The 21,029-nt window shown below is 52.3% G+C and overlaps 1 long non-coding RNA gene across 1 annotated transcript in view; it reads left to right on the top strand.

Annotated features, from left to right (window-relative positions):
- Nucleotides 1-15,644, top strand: part of LOC134730752 (uncharacterized) — a 36,392-nt gene extending 20,748 nt beyond the window's left edge. The window contains exon 3 of the long non-coding RNA XR_010112700.1: nucleotides 15,377-15,644. This is a non-coding gene — a long non-coding RNA (uncharacterized LOC134730752). The remainder of the gene's footprint in view (nucleotides 1-15,376) is intronic.
- The last annotated feature ends 5,385 nt before the right edge of the window (nucleotides 15,645-21,029 follow it).

The following is a 21,029-nucleotide window of genomic DNA, read 5'->3' as shown; positions in this document are numbered from 1 at the left end:
AGGCTTCATTCCAGCCAGAGAAGGGCAGGTACAGAGGGCTCAGAGGGAACCAGCCTGGGCTGTTGTGGAAAATAAACAGGCTGAAGGGAGTGGGGTGCAGTGAGGGGGACGGAGTGCCAGAAGGTACGATGGGAAGTATTCTGGGAGCAGGGAAGGGGGGCCCTGCAGGCCCTGGGGTAGAGCTTGAAGTCCAGGGTGGTGGATGGAAGTGCCTGGAGGATTTATCCAAGGGAACTGATTTGCTTATAGGAAGAAGATCATTTTGGCTGCTGTACTGAACATAGGTGGACAGGAGTGGAAGGAGGGAGTCAGTGATGAGTCCTGGTGAGAGAGGATGGCGGGATGGCAGAAGCAGTGAGAAGGGGTGCAGGCAGGGAGCAGGAGCAGGAGTTCGGTCCGACAAGAATGATGGAGGAGAGAAGCTAGCCAGGGAAGGGTGTTTCCAAGATCCCAGTGATGGTGGGAGAGTCTGTGCTGGGGAGGCCCCAAGGGGGCAGGTGAATGGACTGGAGCCTTCCAGAGGGTGAGGGAGGGGGTTGCCCAGCCACAGCTTTGAGCCTAAGAGGGAGCTCTGAGGGAGCAGGAGTGGAGCTGAGGTTTTGGAGGTGGTTGCTTTACAGAGTGACTGTGGGCGCAGGTGGCCAAGAGGAATAGACGAACAGTTATTATTGGAGAAGGGGATGTCAAAGAACGAGGTGGCCAGTTAAGTCCTCCATGATCTTCTTTCTTGGCCCATTTCGGCATTTTCTTCCTGCCCCTGGCCAATGATGGGAGGTCTACCAAGGTCCCAGGCAGCCCTTGTTCAGGTCCAGGCCAGACTAAAGCCCAGCATGACCCTGGGGCGTCCAGTGTCACGGGGGAGGCTGGGACATGGGGAGGGGGACAGAGGTAGCTCAGGTGGGCAGGGAGTTGGTGGAATTCAGAGAGGACAAAGACAATAAGGAAATCAGTGCTTGGACCATGGAGGTGATGTTTTCATGTCCACTGCTCAGACCACATCTGAACAGGAAGCTGTATGTGCTCTGAGCCTCTTGTGTTAAGGGGGACAGGGAGGGAGGGACCCTGAGAGCCTGGAGGATGTCCAGAAGGCAGCAAGCAGGAGAGGACAGGGGTCTTAAAATTGGCAGAGAAGCTGGGGGAAGGGCAGGGAAAATACAGTCTGGAGAAATATGGACAGCGCTGAGAAGCTAACCTGGGCGGGAGCTGCCTTGCGTGACTGATGGCAGCAGGGCCTGTGTTGATCATGTAAACAGCTTCCTCAGAAACACCCTTCGAGTTCATCTTGAATGACTCTGAATGATTTCTCTGCATTTGGCCTGGGATGGGTGGGTCTAACTTGGTTGCTGGGGGTCCATGATTCCTGCCTCCCAACAGCCCCTCTAAGACCTTGGAGAAAATATAGCTCTCTAAGTCAATACTGATTTTTCTGAGGGCCAGGCTGGGGTTTGGGGAGGTTGGTGAGAGAGACAGAGGGGCAGAATCTATGGATTTACAGAATGGATGCTGCCCTTGAACATAGGAGAACCTGTGTTATAGTTCGTCATCATCATCATCATCATCATCATCAGTAGTAGCATCATCAGAGTATGTTAGAGTCTTGCTCTGTTGCCCAAGCTGGAGCACAGTGCTGCAGTCCTAGCTCACTGCAGCCTCGACCTCCTGGGCTCAAGCCATCCTCCCACCTCAACCTCCTGAGTAGCTGGGACTACAGGCATGTGGCACAGCTACAGTCATTATTATTTACATCTGGATAGGGGATAGATGAGGATGCTTCAATCAGTGCAGAGATTGCTTCTCATATAGTAGATCATGTTTAAGCTCCTTCCAAAAATACCAAGATACTTTTTAAATTAGAAAGGTTGCCATTGACTTTCTTGTGGAAAATAAACATCCAAAAACTGCCAGAAAACACCTGCAAATGAAGAATGCTGAGTGAAGAGTAGCCCCAGATATTAAACATATTATAAAGCCCCTGTAGTTGACTTTGAATAGACACAAAGGTCGATGGCATAAAATATTGAGTCTAGACATTGACACAGATATATATGGGATTTTGGTTTATGGTAGAAGTGACAATTTGAATCAGCAGGGGAAAAGATGAGTTATTCAATAAATGGCATTTAAATAACTACCTTTGGTCACTACCTGAAAAAAAAAGCTGGATTTTTTACCTTACTTCTTACAAATAAATTCCAGATGGATTGCAGATTTAAGTGTAAAAAGAAAACACAAAATGTCTAGAAATAAGCATGGGGAAAATAGACAAAACACTAACATCGATGGACGGAAATTTTCTATTTCCTATTTCTCTACAAGACACAAGACCTGAACACCATAAAACAAAAAAAAGGTAAATCTGCAACAAAACAGTTATGATTCCCATATAACAAAATAAAGCCAGAACACTAACAACAAACCAGGAGAAACACTTGCCACCCGAAGAGTCCTGCCGGGCCACTGTTTGGTGCCAGCCAGGCCTGCACTGCATTGTCTGGGAGTCCTCTGCAGGTGCTTCTTTTTGACAGTGATTCTAAATATTTGAAATGTCAGGTCATTTGGAGTCTAATCTGCTGAATAACTTGGGGGCTCTAGTTGCTGATACTATGTGTGTAAAAACAAAACAAAATGAAGCAAGGAACCATCATATAGAAGAAAACACCATTTGCAGGTGTGGAGTTCATCCCCAAGAGGCGTATTCTGTACCAGAAGACATCCCTGAACATACTCATTGCATACACACTCACGCATTTGTTTAAGGCCACTTCACTGTTTAGGTCTCGCATCATTTATTGAAGGCCTCACTAAGCGAATGCATGCAGCTCTGTATATTTTGTGTGTGTTAGGCCATTGTTGCATTGCTATAAAGAAATACCTGAGGCCAGGCGTGGTGGTTCACGCCTGTAATCCCAGCACTTTGGGAGGCCGAGATGGGCAGATCATGATGTTGGGAGTTTGAGACCAGCCTGGTGAACGTGGTGAAACCCCATCTCTACTAAAGATGCAAGAAATTAGCCGGGCATGGTGGCACATGCCTGCAATCCCAGCTACTCAGGAGGCTGAGGCAGGAGAATCACTTGAACCTGGGAGGTGGAGGTTGCAGTGAACTGAGATTGCACCACTGCACTCCAGCCTAGGTGACAGAGCAAGACTCTGTCAAAAAATAAAAATAAAAATAAAAAGAGAAATACCTGAGGTTGGGTAATTTATAAGAAAAGAGGTTTAATTGGCTCAGGGATCTGCAGGCTGCATAGGAAGCATAGTGGCATCTGATCCTGGGAAGGCCTCAGGCAGCTTCCAGTCATGGTGGAAGGTGGAGGGGGTGCAGGCACGTCTTACATGGCCAGACGAGGAGCAAGAGAGAGAGAGAAGGGGGAGGTGCCACACACACAACCAGGTCTCCTCTGAACTCAGAGCAAACTCACTTAACACCAAGGGGATGGCCCAAGCCATTCGTAAGGGATCCACCCCCATAATCCAAACACCTCCTACCAGGCCCCACCTCCAACACTGGGGGTTACAATTCAACATGAGACTTGGGTGGGGACACAGATCCAAACTATGTCACTGTGTGTGTATATATATAGTACGTGATATGATTTATGCATAGTGTCATTGATGGCACCGTTAATAATACTCCCAAAGTATCTTCATTTTTGGAAGCATAATACCATATTACTTGGCTAAGTTCCTTGTAGTGGCCTATCTGGAGCATCCCATTTTCCCACTGCAACACTAGAGAAAGGCTCGTGGATAAAAGAACTTATTTAGATGCACCTTCTCCCCACCCCCAAAGAAAAGGTTTCTACGCCCAATCGAAGTCTCCTCTCTCACCTCTCAATCCTCCCTCTGATTTAAAAAAAAAAAAAAACTTTTGATTTTGTAATAGTTTTAAATAAGCAGAAAAGTTGTGAAGACAGCGCAGAGTGCTCCTGGACCCCTGGACCCCTGTGTCTAGTTTCTCCACATTATCACCTTACCTCGCATGGCACGGGTGCCACAGCAAATGAGCCACTGCATGACTTAAAACACCCAACGTGCAACATGGACGAGACTCATAAACGCGAAGAAGAAGAAGCATCAGGCACAACGTGGTGCAGAGTGCATGACTCTGTGTATATAAAGGTAAAAAACAGACAAAACTAGACCACGACGTTGGAAGCCACCTTGGTTATCTTTGGAGGTGGTGCTGCCTACATGGGTGTGCTTAGTTTGTGAAAACTCACCATGCCACACACTCAGATTGTGCATTTTTCTGTAGGATCGTTCTACTTCAATAAAAAGCAAGTCTTCCTACCCAAAACATATGGGGGAAAGCAAGTTCCCAAGGTGACAGGCAGCTAGGTCTGGGAACCACCAGACACCAGACCGAGTAACCTTACCCAGTCCCTCAGAGCCCAGGAGCCTCAGACAGCCATGCAGTGCTGTGGTCTCATCAGGAGACCAGATGATGACAGAATTATAGTCAAACTGCCTCTTCCTGAGCTCTGTGACACATCCACTAATGTAGCTGGCTCAGATCGTCAGGGCTGTTAAGGATCTCCTGAACAGATGTCAGGAAAATGGGGGCATTTATGTGTTTGTAGATGCTTGGCTCTGGCATAAATTTTACCCAGATAGATCCCTTGTGAAATCTTAACTCCCTCCCTTCCTTCTCTCCTTCTTTTTCCCTCCCTTCCCATCTCTCTATCTCCCTCGCTCTTCCCCTCCTTCCTTCCCTGCTGTGCTTCCTTCTTTCTTTCTTTCACGGTACCTATGCATTCAGTGTCTCTTTGACCCTTTTGGCCGGGACTAGGTGGGCTCTGAGTGCTGAGGCAGGGCTGGGAGCCTGCCTTTGAGAGCAATCCCTGGAGAATGCCATGGTCAGAGGCTCTGCCACATGTAGACAAAGGCCCTGTATGGTCCCTGTATGACCAACATGGTCACGGAGTGGCGTCGGGTCCACCTTCTCACTGCGGCTCCTCCTCCTTCCTGCTCTTGTCTCTGCTGGTCTCGCTCCTCCTTACGTGCCGCTGCTTCTTGGGACACCAGACTGGAGAGATGCCTCAGAAAGGAGCTTCCTGACCCAGCTCACACCCTCTCACACACCCTTCCACGTGGCAGGAGCTCCTTTGACCTATATATTTATTCTACACAAGATGTTCCCGGACCCCTGATTGTCATCTACCTAGGATGACTCCCAAATAATAGAATCTTAAAGCTCCTCTAACATGGCCCTCACACTGGCTGCCACCCAGCGGCTGCATGCTGGGGAGACTTTAGAATGCCTCTGGGATGCCTGGGTCCTGGACACAGAACTTTCCATTTAAGTGAGAAAACCACTGGCCTCATCAGTCCCTCCCTTCCATTAGCTTCTCCCTCAACAAACCTCCAAGGATGGTGCACTGACCCACACAGAGTGCCTGCGGGTGGTGGGGCTGGCCGGGAACACACTCCTGTTGCCTTCCGCCCCTCCAGGGAGATCCCCGAGTGCTCAGGACAAGACTTGGTGGCAACGTCTCCCTCTCCACAAAGCCTTTGTGAGCCGTCTCTACTAATCCAAGCGGCCTGGGTCCCCCACACGGTTCCTTTCTGTTTCCTCCTCTGGTTGTCCTGGGCTCAGGCATGGGGCGGAACTTAGAAATAACACAGGATCTGCCTACACATTCGTGCAGATAACAGCCACCCCCTGCTATTTGCGGATGAGCACTCTTTCTTTTTTTTCTTTTTTTATTATTATACTTTAAGTTCTAGGGTACATGTGCACAATGTGCAGGTTTGTTACATACGTACACATGTGCCATGTTGGTGTGCTGCACCCATTAACTCATCATCTACATTAGATATGTCTCCTAATGCTATCCCTCCCCCAGCCCCCCACCCCACGACAGGCCCCGGTGTGTGATGTTCCCCAGCGGATGAGCACTCTTTCCCCATCCTTTATTCGCTTCTAATTTGCTCCCGACACTCACACTGTCAGGCAGGTTTTCTGACTTTCCATTTGCAGACCAAAAAGCTGCAGGGCAAGAGATGAGTGAGAAGAGCTGAGCCTTGAACCTGGCTGCCACCCGTGCGGGGTCCTTGTCCCCTCCACAGCCTTCCTGTGCGGGTCTGGGCACCTGGGCTACATCCTCAAAGGCAGGGGGAGCAGCACATATTCCCTCTGTACCCCCTTCGCTTCCCACCTCCCAACACCACATTACTGAGTCCATGATCTGTGTACCACAAATGCTTACTGAATGTTTGGACACGTTTTCAAACTGCTCCCAACAGCCAAGTTTTAAGAAACAGCTGCTTATGCTAAGAAGGAAGGTTCTCATTTCCTCCCATCCTCCCGTACCCCTGCCCTCCTCTCTTCCGCAACATCATTTTCAAGGAGAAAACCTTTCTACCAGGGAGGCTCCTGCTGGCTGGGCCCTGGGGGCAGCGTCTCTCTCAGGGTCCCTGGCTGGATAAGATAAAGAGACCGTGAAGCTACTGCTGTGTGGCCTGAACACTGGACCCCTTTCCCCCAGGTCCTCAGGCAAGATGGTTTTATGGCTCTTGCACAGATCTCTGGGAGAAAGAAGAGACAGGTGTGCCACACTAGCAGCAATTCCCCAAATTCCTAGGTCCACTGCAGCTTGATGTCTTTCTTTCTTTTCAATGAAGCAATTTGTGAGATATGTGTGAAGTACAAGTCTCCATTAAATAATTTAACAATAAAAAATAATATATGCAAGCACTTCTTCTTTGGGGACACACAAACTGCCAAAACAGGGATTCCCAGGGCCTTTGGGTGGAGGCGTCAGGCTGCCCACCCCACCAGGACACCATGTGTAAGGCAGCACAGTTCACACCATATAGGTGTCCCAATTTACATGCCAGTGCACGGGAGGGAGGTGGTGGGCATTCTGGGCACCTCCTGCCAAGTCCTGAAGCAGCAGAGGAAATCTGCACACTGCACAAACTCACACAAGAACATATGGCCGAGCCCATACCTGTGGGGGCACACACACGTGCATGGATGCCTCCGCTCCCATGACCCTCTGGGATTTCTCAAAAGACACTTGTCTTCACTGACTGGTGTTCCCAGGGGCTCCATCCCACACCCCCGACCTGACCCTCAGCTAACCTGCAGACATTGTACATGCCTGGAGGCTGGGATCCGTGAGCAGGCAAGAGTCAGGGTAGCTGGGAGTAAACCAGGAATGCTGTCCATGGGGGCTCTGCAAAGCCCCTCAGGAGCAGGAAGTTCACGTGCACTGCTACATCCATTAAGAATATTCTCTTTAAGGTGGCTCTTTAGAATTTGCACAAAGGCACAAAGTTTGGAGGCTGCTCTGCAGAGGTCCCTGGGCCTGGACTCCTGTGCCCATGGGTTCCACATTTCCATCACTGGCACTTGTTCTAGGGCCTCCTTGCCACCTCCACTTGGAAATTGGCTATATATTTTTGATTCTTTGTAAGTCTAGTAATTTTGAATTGTATTGCAGACATTGTGAATGTCGTGTTGTATGAACTCTGGGTCTTATGGTCTTATGATAAACCTCTGGAGAATGTAGGTTTCTTTCCCTGTCCGGCAATCAATCAGTGCACGCAGTTGAGGCTGTAAGTTTCATCTTGCCTCTGTGTTCATTTTCTAAGCCATCGCTCTGCTGCTTTGTCTCAGCCGTGCCTGCTCACTGAGGGGCCAATCTGAGCGGTATACAGTGGGTTAGGATCTTAGCTCAGTTCTCAAGGCATTTGTTATGCTGCTTTGAGTGTGTCTCACACCTGTCGCTCCCGGGTTGATCAGAGACTTGGATGGGGGTTTCAGTCTCCCCGCCATTGCTCTGTTTCAGTCTCCCCTCAAACCCTTGCTCTCTTGCTACTCCTGTGCAGCTTAGAGGTGCACAGCTTTGTCTGGGTTCATGCACAGGTTTAGAATATCCCCTTCCCCGTCTTCCTCGTCTCTGGGTCCCCCCCACCTGCACCGACTCCATGAACACAGGGAGTGTGGCTGGGGGGACACTTTTGCAGGTTCCTTTGGCTTGAAGGCTTTCCCCGGCACTGATGTCACTCCTAGGGGGTGGCTTATCCCATCTTGCTCCATCTCTCGCCAGCTATTCTTAGTGCTTAATCTTGGAGGCCCTGTTGTATTTCCAGGTGATCCAGCTTCCATTAGCTTCTCCCACAATGAACCTCCAAGGATGGTGCACTGACCCACAAGGAGTGCCTGCGGGTGGTGGGGCGGGCCGGGAACACACTCCTGTTGCCTTCCGCCCCTCCAGGGAGATCCCTGAGTGCTCAGAACAAGACTTGGTGGCAACATCTCCCTCTCCACAAAGCCTTTGTGAGCCGTCTCTACTAATCCAAGCGGCCTGGGTCCCCCGCATGGTCCCTTTCTGTTTCCCCCTCTGGTTGTCCTGGTCTGTGAGTCCTACCAGGAAAGGACCTTGTCTTATTTATGGTGGCTCTGTGCAAGCATTTCCTGTGTGCTTCTCAAAGCAGGACCAAGCTGAGAGTCTGTAGCCTGACCCGGCACCTCAGCTTCTGGACCCCACAGGCTGCAACATGAGCAAGGATGACCGGGTGAGGCCAGATGGGAAAAGGTGTGGGGTGATGTGTGAGCTGCCTCTCCACCCTGGGCCTCAGCACTTCATCCTGCAAACAAGGACCAGATCTCCTTCTGGTGCCACACCGGTTCCTGCTCCTGTGGAGGAAGGCGCCTGCCAGAAATTGCTGAATTTCCTGTAGCTGCTGGGGTTTAGGAAGTCACCTTCTCACCAGCTAGCTCTTCTCTCCTCCCATGTCTAATGGGGCCAGTTGAGGTGACTAGGCCCCCCTCAAGTGCAGGAAACAGCATAGCTCTGAGGAGCCGTGCTGTGGCGAGCCCCTCAGTGCATGGGGAAGTAAAGGAACAGACGACAGAGGAGCCACACGCAGTCCCCAGAGACTGGGGGGAGTCAGCGAACTCCTTCCACACAGTTCATTCCATAAATACCTTCACCCCATGGGCACACGGCCCTGTGACAGGTGTGGGGCTATATGATCCACAAGGCAGGATTTGGGGTCAAGGTTGGCCCTGACCTTACCTAAGAACCTGGTCTGCCATGTGGGATTAGGCTGTGGGGGTTGTGGTTGGCGAGGCGAAGTTGGCACTGACCTTACCTAAGTTGAGAACCTGGCCCGTCGTGTGGGATTAGACCGTAGGGAGTGTGGCTAGGGGGAACACGTGCTCAGCCCCGGTGCTGCTGCTATAACTGGGGCTGCAGTTCAGCAGGCCTGACGTTGTCTTGGAGAAGGCCCAGTGCCCCCACCCCATGCCGGAGCCGCTGCCCCCCACGCTGTAACAGCAACCACACAGATGTGGACTTGGAAGGACGGCCGGGGAGCTGCTGGGGGGAGGGTTGTCTTACGGGCTTTAACTTCTTGATCCAAGAAGAACTTCAGTTTTTCCTGGGTGTGGATTCATTAAGACAAGGGAGCAGCCTGACCTCCAAGCTGGTCCCTATCCGATGGTGCTCCTGGGCGGAGCTCTGTGTGGACCGAGGAGTCCCTGTCCCTGAGGCTTTCATCCCGCAGGGCGACAGGACTTGCTGGAAGGCCACGGGCAGCAGTGGCCACACCCCAGTCTCCACAGCACCGAGACTGACACCCTGAGCCCTCTCTTGGTTGTTGGTCAAGTGAAGTGAAGCCAGGAAGCTCCTTGGAGGCAGAGTGGAGCACGGTGAGGCCCAGTCAGCAGTGGGTGGGGAAGGAGCCACTCCGAATGTGCTCACCGGGGGGTGTTCGAGATTCCTGTGGCTGCTGGAACAAACCACTGTTAAAAAAAAATCACCACAAAGCCAGGACTTGAAACCACACATCATCCTTCCAGGTCCTATAGGTCAGAAGCCTCTTGGGTAAGTTTTACAGACACTAAGATTTGATCACCTCTATTCTAGACAGAATGTGTTGTTGATAAGCAAAACTGGAACCAGCTGTTTGAGGCCTTCTCTAACCCCTCACCCTGTATCAGTGAACATGCTCCTGTTTTCTTTACTCACTACCTGTGTTTTTTGGGACCACGAGACACAGGAGAGGAAGGGCCCTCCCGACGTTGCCCGTGGTTTCGGCACTTGGAGCCTGGCAGTGCCAGTGAGGAACACCTTGACCTCCTGGCTGTGCTGGAGGCTGTAGCCAGGGTGGAAAGGGGGGCTCTCAGCTGGAGACCAGCACCACGCCAAGCTGTTTGGCCAGCCCAGCGCACCCACGACCCCTCTGTCCCACCCCGAAGGGATCTGGAGAACAACACTGTGGTTCCCATTTGGAGTCTCCTCCAGATTGCAATGCGGGGTGGAAGCCTGCTCTCCTCCAGCTGCACTTACTGATATGGAGTGTTACTTCCCATGAACCTTCAAATATGGGCTTCCCCAGGGACAGGAGGTGTGGAGAGAGGTGCACTGGGCTTGGGACAAGGAGGGATTCTGGTTTCATCTCTGTCATTCAGTATTTGAGTAGCTTGGGCAAATCCCACTACCTCCGTGGGCTTCCAAAATGCAGGGCTTGGATGAATTCCCTCGGCTGCAGATTCTGCTGAGGATCGCTCTCACCAGTGGTCAGGCAGAGGGGAAGTTTTCTAGGCTAATTGAGCTTTGACCCCAATTCCACCCTATCCGAGAAAGAGTCCCGATTAGTCACTTATTAGACGTCGCTTTAAATAGCACCTCAATTTTCTTCCTCACCCAGCAAGCCGGGGTCTCCATGGAGAGGCAGCTGCCCACGGGGACCCTCTCCAGTCGACATCCAAGAAGAGTCTGTCAGTAGCGGGAGCCCCTGTCTCCCCCACCAGGGATGGAACCTGCTTTCATTTCCTTTCCATGTGGGGTGATTCTCAGACTATGACAATTAACAAGGAGAAAAAACCATTTGCATTTTTCCTGGGTGTTAATGACCTTCCAAACCAACGCTCAATTGTCTCGTTTAAAGCAGTGGAGCACACATTGGCATGAATAATTCAAGGGCCAGAGTCTCCCACATGTGGGGTGAAAACCTTATTTCTGACCTAGTTCCTAAAGTTGATGAGTTTGTGTCATCACTCTATACACACAGTTTCTGCTTTTTAAGGTTTGTGTTATTTGACTGAACAATATCACAGCCTAAGTAAACTTAGTGGCAAGGTTTGAGGACTTAAATTGATGAAGCAGAGACCTAATTTGTTTTACATAACCTGAAGCCTTAAACTTAATTAATTTTTCATTTTGGGCACAGAGGCACCTGCTGGTTAGGTGTGATATGGCTCAAGCAGGCATCGTAAATACATAGACAGACGGAGAAGCACAGACATGCGGATGTTCAGGACCATCTCAGAGGAGTTCAGGGTGTTTGTGGCTCTGGGCTGAGGCGGGGGCTTGGGTTGTAACCAGAGGTGACCAGTGGTCAGAATCGAGAGAGAACTGTGGGCTGACAGGCAAGGATAAGGGTCTGAAGCCCACAGACAAATAGGATGATCTTTGCCCAGCACAGTGCCGGAAGGCTTCCATTCCATAGAATGGGCTCTCATCACGATCACCTGCAGCCTGCAGCTTAAATCAGGGTTTCTGGCGGGGCCTCGGGAGCCACAGTTTATAGTGATTGCCCAGGTGATTCTTATTCCAAGCTCCACTCCTTTCCCAGGTGATTCTTATCCAAGCTCCACTCCTTGCCCAGGTTTGCAGCTTGGTAGCTTCAGACAACAGAAATGTACCGGGAAGCAGGGCTGGTGCAGATGTAATTCATTAAGGTGAGGTCCTGCAGCAGAAGGGCGGGCACTGTCTCCAGGTCCAGGGCCACTAGGCTGACCCACCTGTAATGGTACAGCACGCGCCATGCTGCAGCTGTGTGAGGCAGGCTGGAGGGGACCCATTAGTGTCTGCTGGGTAGATAGACTCGGTGTTTAGGCAGGATTGGTTCTGAAGGAGCGGTATTGAAGAAGAGATTCATTTGCTCTTAGATTCATCAGGTGTCTGTGCACTTCTACGTGCTGACTCTCTTCTCCTGCCGACGAGTGCGGTGGGGGGCCCGTGGCCCCTCATCTGCAGCCTCAGCTGGGTAAGGACATCCTCAAGGTCTGCTAATGGATAGCAAGTCTGTCCAGTCAACAGTCTCACAGTTTTTTGTTTTTGGTCAATTTAACATAATTGGTGGGATCTCACCATCCCAGACAGGGGTCGCAGTGGACCCCAAAGATGGCTGAAATAGCCAGACCCAGACAGAATCATTGACTGGTGACTCCTGGCCCTAAGTCCAGAGGCCACCTCCATCCACACACACTGTCCAGCTGCAGACCAGGCATGGCTATTGAGGTGGGCGGCCTCGGATACCCCACGTCATGGTGCCTACCCGGAAACCTCCCCAGGGAGTGCATGGTGCCCAGCTTGTCCTGGAGCCGCAACCACAATCACAACCAAGCCAAGGGGCGAGAGGTCTTGTTCGGGTTTCCCCTGAGTGCAGCTCAGGAGAGAGGGAGCCAGGACTGTTCACACTGGAGGAGCGCACGGTGAATTGGTGGCTGCAGTCCCCACGGGACTGGCACAGGCCTCAGGCCTCCCGTCCGTGAAGACCAAACCTTGGCTGGAAGTCTCGTCTGAGGCTGGTCAGCTTAAGTCTCATCTTTAGTGGCACCTGTAATGGACAGGTGGGCAAACGGGGGGGGGGGGGCAGGCCAAATGACTTGCAGAATGAAAATTGTTTTTTGAGCTGTTAAGCCCAGGCCCACCCCATGCCCGACCCTGCTGATGTAGACGAGGCCAGACTGTGATGAACGAGGGTGTCCTGGAGGGGAACGGAGTTCCCGGGGCTGGGGCATCCTGTGTGCTGGCCCTCAGCTAGAAGCCGGCAGCTTCCTGGGCCCTCACCACGGTCCTGGCAATAGGCGGGCTGGTCCCAGTGGTGGGGGATGGCGGTGCTTCCGTGGATTGACCCTTGCCTTCTTGCTGCTCTCTAAACCCTACCCTTCTGTGAACTTTCCTTTCTCAAACCCAGCACCTGGGCGGCTCCCTGGAGACCTCATCACCTGGGCAGCTCCCTGGAGACCTCATCTCAGGCCGAAGGAGCCAGACCCCACTGGACACGGGGAGCTGGGAAGGCCTGACAGGCCGCTTTCCACCCCATCCTCAGGGCCCTGCATGGCCAGTGCCGGCTGTGGCTGCCCATCTCCTTTGCTTCTGCAGAGGGTGACTCTGGGCAGTTTTCCCCAGGACTCCCCATGGCTGAAGGAGCCCTCGGCAGTGCCCCCTGCCCGGCCCCCTCTGCTTCCCTGTTCTGCTTCTCCCACACTCTGACCAGTCTCCTGGGGTCACTTCCTGAATACGTCCTTGCACACAACTCCTGGCTTCAGAATCCATGGCTCCATTTTACAGATGAGGAAACTGAGGCTCACAGTGATGAAGTCGGCAGTGCAAGGTTACTTGGCCGTGGAAAGCCATGCTGGGAGGCAAGCTCGAGTCTGGGTAAGATTCCTCCCACTCCCTCGCCTCCACCTGCCAGAGCTGGAGTGGGGACCTGGGTCTCAGCGCCTTTCCAAGGCCTGACAGCAATGTGTTCTCCAGCCATTCATCTCCACAGGGCTCTGTTGGAGCACAGAGCGGTGGGGGTGGTGGAGATAAGGCCGCAGTGCAGGTACAGTTTGGGAAGCATTCTGCGATGGGGTTGGAAGGCCTGGGGCTGCTCCAGGGAGGGCGGGCCAGGGCTCTCTGGCAGGTGGTTGGGCCGATGCTTTCCCAGGCTCACAGAGGTAGCAGGGATGCAGCCCACCCTTTAGCACCAGGCAGGGCTGTGGATGGTCGCCAATGTGGAGGAGTGCCCAGTATGACATCTCAGTTTCCAAATGTCGAGGTTGCTTCAAGGTTGAGGGTGTGTAGGGCGGGAGGGCCCTCTGCCAGGGGGCACTGGACAGCACCCAAACTGAGTGCACTGCCCAGGATATCACAGGCCACCAACTGCACATACACAAAATACAGCAAATGCCTGGAGACAAAAAATGCAGCGAGTGAGCCTGAAAAGGCCCCACGGAAGAGCACGCTCATTTTTAGAACACGTTCCCTTGCGGGCTATGCCGTCTCCTAGTGCAGGAAAGGCCCTGAGAAGTCCTGCAGGCTCCTGCTGCACCCTGCGGGGTCCACACACACCTCATCTGGGAGCCCAGCCGCCTCTGACACGTTTCCTGGCACATCCTGCTCACTTCCTGTCTTTTATATTTTCCTTCTCCCAACAGGAGCCCCGGAGTTTTATTTCACACAGTATTCCCCGCACTTGTTCTGGGAGTGTTAATTCATGTTCCCTCAAAATAAGAGTTTCATGTTCAGGTGAGGAGGTCGTGGAGCTCCAAGGGCAGTACGGTGCTCCCTCACATCATCTCCTCATTTTCTGAGGGTCTCTGGAGGGGCGATATACAAAGTGCTCCAGGGTTTGAGTGGCACAGGCTGCTCCAGTGGATGCTGGCCTCAGGTAGGCTGCACCCCCAACGCTGCTGGGATGGGGGTAGAGGGTGGGGACAGCCGCCAAGCAGTGGGGGAGGCAGTGCTCGGGGGCTGGGCTGGTGGCAGTTTGCCAACAGTGCTAACCAGCAGTAACCAGCATGGCAGGACTGGGTGTCAGCCTCGGATCCCAGCTCCTCAAGACAGCTTGGGCAGCGCTGCTGGTGGCTCCATACTGAGTCATGAAGCCTGAAGAAAATGTGGCCCCTTCTCTCCCTGTGCTGCCTGCGGACGTCAGCACCCATCTTTCACACGGAGATGATCATGGCTCTGGTTACCTCTAGCCCTTCCATTTTAGGAAGCTACACTACAAATCTATAAATGCACTCACAGCTCTGCCCAGGGTGTGCGGGTGAACTCCACCTCCCAAAGCCCACAATGGAACACAAGTGACAGGGTCAACCTCATGAATAGGTGAATTCAAGTGTAGTTTGATAACACAGGCAAGTACTCATGATAGGGCAAATCTTGATTTAATTTTTGTTAGTCACTCAAGCCCTTTGTAGATGCATGATGGTGACAGTAATAAGAGTTGACATGCATTGAGCATTTCCTGTGTGCCGAACAACAATCACATTCTACCTAAAATATGTAAGCTTCACAACTATACTATTATTCTCAATTTATAGACAAGGACATGTGTAGTTTTAAGAGTTTAAATTACTTGACTACATTTATACAGCTAGTGAGTCTAGATCCTTCTGGTCCCGGAGGTGAGAATCCTAATGGCCATGTATCTTCCATTCTTGTGGTTGTGTCCCACAAAGCTGCTGGCAGCCAAAACTAACTTCCCTGTACAGAAGAAAAATATTAGCCAGAGAGTCAGAAAATACATGAGCTGCACATAGTAGGTGCTCGCTGTACACGTGTTGCTGTGATTATTCCTGAGCACGGCGAGAAGGACAGGTGTAATGGCTTAGTTTGCATCCTCCCCTTTCTAGGTCTGATGCCAACCGGCAGTCCTGCCAGCAGTGACCTGCAACTCCACTGGATGTGGCAGGCAGGATCTGTTTCCCTGGCCGTTTTTCGGAGAAGGTCCAGCTGAGAGGCTCAGACAGCCATAATGGATGGGATCTTTTTAGAGGTACCGAGAATGCCATGGTTTCAACCCAAGAAGACAGCAGGGCCATTAGCAGAAGTGAGACAAGGAGCTGGCTGGAAAGTGAACATCACAGGCAGAAGGAAGAGGCGTGGCAGGTGCCCCAAGTGACAGAGGACTAAGGAGGGCAAGACCCCATATGAGAGATGTGGACTCGGCCAGCAATGGCACAGGTGAGTCTGTGAATGCCCTCAGAGAGTGGTTCTGAAATGCACACTTGTATTTTTCAGGGTTCTTCAGAGATACAGAAGCAATAGAATGTGTGTGTGTGAGTGTGTGTGTGTATGTGAGTGTGTGTGTATGTGTGAGTGTGTGTGGTTTATTATAAGGAATTGGCTCATCTATTTCAGGGGCCTAGAAGGTCCACATTCTGCTGTCTGCACACTGGAGACCCAGGAAGCTGTAGTGTGGGTCAGTCCAAGACTGAAGGCAGAGAACCAGGAGCACTGATGGCATATGTCCCCACCTGAAGGCAGGAGAAGATAGATGTCCCAGCTCAAGCAGTCAGGCAGAGAGTGAATTCTCTGTTGCCCAGTCTTTTGTTCTATTCAGGCCCAAATGGATTGGATGAGGCCCACCACACTGGGGAGGCCATCTGCTTTTCTGAGTCCATAGATTCAAATGCTAATCTCATCTGAAACACCCTCATAGAAACACCCAGACCATGTTTAGCCAAATATCTGGGTACCCTGTGGCCCAGTCAAGGTGACACATACAATTACCCATTGTGAGACTCATGGGAAAGCTGTGTAAATCATGAGACATCACTTTTGTTGGCAAGAGAACCAGAAGAGCCACTGGGGAGGGAGGCTGAGGACCCTCATGTGCCCCAGGAACATGCAGAAGAGCAGTGGGAGGGCAGCTCTCCGCCTGCAAGGAGTTTGATCATGAAATCAGGGCAAGGGCCCTCGGCAATTTGCTCGGAAATTTGCACTGTGGGCAGGGGAGGCAGCCTTGCCAGGAGCCTTTGCCACGGCCACCTGGCCTCATGGGAAGCCTGTCCATGTAGCTACTCATCCCTGAGCTGACCGTGACTGAGCCTGCTCAGTTGTGCTGGGGCCCAAGAGGCTGCTTCTGTGAAAACAGAGAACCAAGCTTTGCACATCTTTGCTTTGTAACTAGAGGGACTGTCTATCCTCAAAGATTTATGTTTGAAGCCCTTCTCTTGGCGCGTTTTCCTGATGTGTGGCTGCCGTCTCCTCAGCTAATTCTCCCAAACCCTCCTCATCTCTCTTGCCGGCTTCTCTGTGCTCCTCTCTTGTTTGGGAGCTGACGAGTGAGCTTTGATATCAGCTCTCACAGCTGGGATTCAGGCCACTTCGCAGATGAGGGGCAAACCTGTCATGAAGTCCTTAGCCCTGAGCCTTGGAGAGTTTAAGGGTAAGCCCTAGGTATTTATTAAACCACAGGCCTGACAGGAAAAAGGTATCTTTAAAAACATAATAAAATTCCTTTAAATATATCCCCTGTCCCAGTTTGCTGAGTTCTTAGAGGCCTGGCTAAGGTACCCAGAGGCAGTAAGTCCTTCCCCTGGCTCATCGCCTCCCTGGTGGCTCTGGAGACTTAAGTGGGGAGGAGAATTCTGGGCTTTCTGCAATGTACCCCATGCTTTCAGGGCTTTGCTTACTTGAGCTTGGAGCTTTTGGGTGTGTGTGTGTGTATGTGTGCACATGTGTGTGTTCATGTGTAAATGCATGTCTATGGATGTGTGAGTATTGTGCATGTGTGAGCACAGGTGCATGTGTGTACATGGCTGCATTGTGTGTTTGCACGTGTGTGTGTGGGTGTGGGTGTGCATGTGCAAGTGCGTGTGCATGTCTATTTTTGTGTGAGCATGGTGTGTATGTAAACACAAATGCCTATGTATGCATGCGTGTGGCATGTGTGCATATGTTTTGGTCATGCATCCATGTGGAACGGGAACACGGCTGTCCTCCTATGTTTCTCTCCCCAGGCAGAGGGAGATCCTCTCATGCAGATCTGATCTGGGATAATGGGATCAGAAGGCCCTGCTCCATGGGTCCATATGGGAGTAGCTGCCCGCCTGCCCCCACTCTCCCTGCACACAGAGCTGTGGCCCAGCCTTCCACCGACATGGGGATGAGCCAGTTGGCAGTGTTTGAGGACAGATTTCATATCCAGCAACTGGGAGCCCTGCCGCAGGCTCGGCTGCGCCTGCCATGCCACAGAGCAGGACTTGGGTGCTGGCGGCGGGAAGCCCTCATCAGATGGTTCTGGGGCCTTGGAGAAGACCCTCCGCAGCCCTCCTGCTCCCTCCTCAGCAGCCAGGTGCACAGACCAGAGACTGTCCCATGGGTGACTCCCTGCCTTGGAAGAGAAGCGCTCCTTCCTCCACCATAAATGATGCCCTGGGGCCTCTCAGTTCACAGAGGAGGAGACTGAAACCAAGATAAATCAAGGGACGTGCCCAGCTCCACAGGGACTCACCGGTGGAGTACGGAGAAGAACAAAGCCTCAAGTCATTAGTTATGAATTTTTTAACATAACCACACTTTAAACATAAAATGTAGAGCAATTTTTAAGGCTTTTTGAGGACTAGGAGTTCACTCTGCATCTCCCGTGGGCAGGATGGGAGGAGGGCAAAGTGCAGGATGCTAACAGTTCCCTGCAGGGGAAGAGCCCAGGGGCTCCAGGTGCCTGGGTGGAGCCCAAAGGTCAAGGGGACTTCACCCCCAGGCCCACTGTCTGGAAAAGTCATCAAATAGAGGAGGAAAGCGCTGAGCACAAATAATGCACCAAAATGGCCTGGTGACAGCAGGGAGAGAAAGCAGCTGGGCAGGGAGGGAGAGCAGCCAGGCAGGGAGGGAGAGCAGCCGGGCAGGGTTGCGCATGTGCCGGTCTGTCGTGCGGTCTGCGGTGCGGTCTGTAGAGCGGTCTGCGGTGCGGTCTGTCGTGCGGTCTGCGGTGCGGTCTGTAGTGCGGTCTGCGGTGCGGTCTGTAGTGCAGTCTGCGGTGCGGCCTGTAGTGTGGTCTGCGGTGCGGTCTGTCGTGCGGTCTGCGGTGCGGTCTGTCGTGCGGTCTGCGGTGCGGTCTGTAGTGCTTTCCAGATGTGAGGCTCCAATAAGCTTCCTGTATGAGCTGGGCATGGAAGTGCCCCTTCGGATCCCTCCAGGGAAGGCCCTGCCCTCCAGCATTGGGAGAGCAGCCTCAGATACCTCCAGCTGTCCCTCCTTCAGGCTGCCTCAGCTGCAGATGGTCACCTTACCCGGGACCAGCTGTGGGGGGTATGAATGCCCAGCCCTTCCCGCCCACCTGCAGCAACTCTAACAGGCCCCACAGCCCAGGGCTCCCTGGGGGTGCCGAGGCTGGGCCAGGGTGCATCTTGCTGGGCTTCTCTCTCTGCCCCTTTCCCAGGCATGGGTCCCTGATCAATATCCTGTGCTCTAAACTCCATCTTAGCATCTGCAAGCAAGTGGGGGACAATACTCTGTCTCAGCTTCAAAGAAGACGGAGAACTGATAAGGGCAAATGCCAAGACTGGGCCAGGGAGGGTGCAGCAAAGAGCCACGGCAGGTGGGAGGAGTGGGGGGGCTGCCCCTGAACAGTGGGGAGCAGGGCTGGGGAGGACGGGGACCTACAAGCCTGGGCTACACCCAGGGACCAATTCCTAAGCAGAAAAACCACAAGCAGTGAGCCCGGAGGGGTTGGGCCTGGGGTTAAGGGGAGAAGGAGAGACGGTGAGAGCAGTCAGACATCCCACTCACGGGCAGGGCATGGAGGGCTTGGCTGGGCGCCATCTCCCAGACCCAGGAGGAGCAGGAGGAGGCCAGAGGTAGCTGCGCCATTTCTTTCCTCCACCTGGCCCAGGACTTCCTGACTCTGAGAAACACAGCCCTCTAACTGGCCAAACAAGGTGTAGGTGATGAAAACATGTCCCTTTGCCACTGGGGCAGCTGTCAACAGCATTAAGGTGTGTGTTATCTTTTGAGCTCCATGTTCCCTGTGGTGAAGAAGGCTGGATGCCTCCAAGTAGGGCAGAGAGAGATGAGAGCAAGGGCCAGAGAAACAGGGCAGAGTGAGATGGGAGCAGGGGCTGGAGAAGCAGGGCAGAGTGAGATGGGAGCAGGTGCCGGAGAAGGAACTTGCCTGAAGCCTTCTCTTATTAATCTGCATATAACTTCATATAGAAAGAGAACATACGTATTGATAAGAGGAAAATGATTCAATAGAAAAAAAAAAAAAGGGAAGGATCTGCACAGCTAATTTCACATGGGAGGAAATCCAGATGAAAGCGATGCAGGACAAGCAAACACCAAAATCGGGGCTTGCCCAGGAGGGAAGAACTCCAGGGCGGGCCAGGGGTGTGAGGCAGAAGCTTTTGTGGAAGCCCCGTGCACAGCGGCGGCAACGGAGGGGCTGCTCTTGGTAAAGCAGGGCTCCCCCATAGGCAGTGCGCCCAGGGTAGCAGCTTAGCGGCAGGTCTGCAGTCATGTTTAGGTCCACTTTTAATTATATGCAAATTAGGGGTGGTTTATGCAGAACTTTTAGGAAAAGAGTGGTAACTTCCAGGTTGTCAGGTTATTGAAGGGGTGGTACTCCGGGTATTGCCGTGACAATGGTAAACTGACGTGGCACACTGGTTTTCTGCCCCTCCCTGTTTCAGCTAGTCTTCAATTTGGTCCTGTGTCCAAGAGCCCCGCCTCTGGACTCAGGTCCCACCTCCTACCTCAAAAGCAAAGGTCTGAAAGTGGTCCCACCACGCTAGCAAAGAGGGAGATGGAATTGAGGCCTACTGAAGTGCTCCACAGCCTAACACTCACTAGCAGAAGCCTTGTGGCCTTTGCTGATATTGAGGAATTAACGGGATTGCACCTAAGTTGCTAAAAACTCTTGGTGCCTTAGAAATGCGTATGGGTGTCTGTTGGTGAACTACCATAATGTTTGGCAGGGATTTGTTCTAAATATGTTCCAGAAAATGGCCAGGGAAACAGATGCAATACAATTAGTAAAAGCTGATGGTGGTCGCAGCTGGGTGGTGAGTATGGTTCATTGTTCTGTTCTCTGGACTTTTGTGTATGTTTGAGATTTTCCTTAGAAAGAGTTGAGAAAAGAACAAAGAACCATACGCCTGTCTGGTGAGAATGTGGGCAACAGTTCTCTCACACAGTCTGCTAAAATGAGGTCATGAGGTGGGGCCCTGGTCCAATCTGACTGTCCTTACAAGAAGAGGCGAGTGCACGGACACACAGAGGGGTGGCCACAGGAGGACACTGGGAGGAGACAGCATCCACAAGCCACGCAGGGAGGCCCCAGGAGAAACCAGCCCTGCCCACACCCTGATCTCAGACCTCCAGCCTCTGGGGCAGGGAGAAAACAAACTTCTGCTGTCTATACCACCTGGTCACTGATATTTTGTTAGGTAGCCCTTGGAAGCTGATATATTGACCCCATGTTTATAAGAACAAATAATAGCAAAAATCAGTCTACATAAGCATGGATACACTTGGATTGTGCGTGTTTGTGGTGGTGGCAGA

Source organism: Pan paniscus, chromosome 6 (assembly GCF_029289425.2).
Source record: "Pan paniscus chromosome 6, NHGRI_mPanPan1-v2.0_pri, whole genome shotgun sequence".
NCBI lineage: Eukaryota > Metazoa > Chordata > Mammalia > Primates > Hominidae > Pan > Pan paniscus.
The sequence above is the reverse complement of the archived record's forward strand: the minus strand, read 5'-3'. Positions and strand labels throughout refer to the sequence as shown.